This window comes from Octodon degus, unplaced genomic scaffold (genome assembly GCF_000260255.1).
Source record: "Octodon degus isolate 3935 unplaced genomic scaffold, OctDeg1.0 scaffold00178, whole genome shotgun sequence".
Lineage (NCBI taxonomy): Eukaryota > Metazoa > Chordata > Mammalia > Rodentia > Octodontidae > Octodon > Octodon degus.
Genome location: NW_004524754.1, coordinates 200,208 through 202,205, shown reverse-complemented (window position 1 = coordinate 202,205; position 1,998 = coordinate 200,208).

Sequence of the window (1,998 nt, the reverse complement as noted above, 5' to 3'; positions counted from 1 at the left end):
GAACTGCGGTCCCTGTGCTTTGCCAAGCTTGTTCTAAGTAGGTGCTTTAGACCACTGAGCCATCTCTCCAGCCCCTTGCCTACAATATTTCTACCTAAGTTAGCTGTCTATAATATTCCCCCCTCTGAAGAGATACTCCTAAGTGTGGTTAGGGGAGAAAGAGGTGTAGTTTCCATCTAGCTGCTTCAATCTGAGAAAGGTTGGTACAGGGGAAACCACAGTTGGGGGCCTTCTCCAGAGAGCTAAATGGGCCTAGGCTAGATGTCATGAGGCAGTTTAGCAGCTGTAAATTTTCTTTATGAGGTTGATCTGGTGGATCCCTGTAAAAGGAGTCTGGCACTTTTGTCATTGGTTCCATTCGCATGAATACTTAGAATTTGGCAGCCCCAAAGTTGTAGGATCCCGTGGAAAAGATTCCCTTATGTCCTGGGTCCTTGTTGGCCTGGGAGGGCCAGAGCCAAAATATTGACTGTCTTCTTCACCCTCTTACTGCTCTGATTTTAGTCTCTAAACTTCAGGTTTTAAACTCCCAGAAGAGATCAGTTACATAAATATTACAGAAGGAGCAGTGAGCTAAATTATGGTAATCGCATCTGACTATCAAGTACTTTGAAATATAAAGTATAGCCAAGGCACCATTATTTCTAACCAACCACAGTTGTTTTAGTAGTTGAGTCTCTGCAGAATGTTAGCAGGTAATATTTGCATAGTTTTACAGAGAAAACTTGAAATAAACAGCCACACATAGTATTTTAGCACAACAATCGTGATAGCATTATTTTTGCAACATATATAAATTTCCACTTTAGTACAGAACAGCCTTTTTTAGTCAGATATCTTCATCTGATCACAAGACATTGAAAAACACAAAGCAACTCTCACTTAATTTGTTATCATTCAGCAGGATGCCATCCAAGAAGACTGCACCTGTCAACAAATATACCTTAGAAATTTATAATGGCTACCCTTTACTATTTAGTTTAAGACACTGTCTGGACTGATCAGTACCTGAACACCTCTAAGTATAGTGACATATATATATATAACATGCATATAAGTTAAAAAAAGCTATCATCTGAGTGGTGGTCTCATGATGGTTTGACATTTTTTGTACTTCTTATCACAAGTAGCTGGAGTGGGGTGTAGTGGTGCACACTTGTAATCCCAGAACTCAGAGTCTGAAGTATGAGGGTCACTGTGAGTTCACGGCCAGTGTGGGCTACACGGTGAGTTCAAGACCAGCCTGAACTACACAGGGAGATCCTGCCTCAAGAAGTAGAGAGAAAGAAGAAGAAAGAAAGAAAGAAAGAAAGAAAGAAAGAAAGAAAGAAAGACTGGAATAAAAACATTTCAAGCAGCAGCTCCTTTATTCACCAAAGGCAGTCCTGTCCAGCAATTTCCCTAAGCCAAGGAGTGCATATTTAATTACCTTAACACATTTTTTTTAAATTATTTTTTGTATTTAGGACAGGGTCTACGGGGTCTACGGGGTCTCACTATGTAGACTGGACTCGTAGCAATCCACCTGTGTTCAGCCTTACAAGTGCTGGGATTACAGGCGTGCGCCACCATGCCCAGACTCAACGTCTCAGAGTGCCCTGGGGACGGGACTGGCACAATAGGCCCAGGGATAGAACCCCAGCTGCTACATTCTGCCTAAGCAGGTGCTTTAGTCTGCTGAGCTATTAGACAGGCCTTTAACAAAATTTTAGATGACTTATGAGAACGAGATCATAACAACACATTATTCTTATTTAAATTTTTTGAAAAATTCATTTTAATGAAAAAAAGATAAAATAGCAATAAAACAGTTTCAAAACAGGTTAGCAAAACAGTTACAATAATTAATATATTGTATATTGTTGTCTTCATAGTAGTTATTCAGAGTACAAGATGCAAACATGATGTCTTGTCTAAACAATGTTAGTACAAACCTTTCTTCTCATTGAACTAAGAGAAAGCTGTATATCTATCCTATCTTGTATATATATATATATA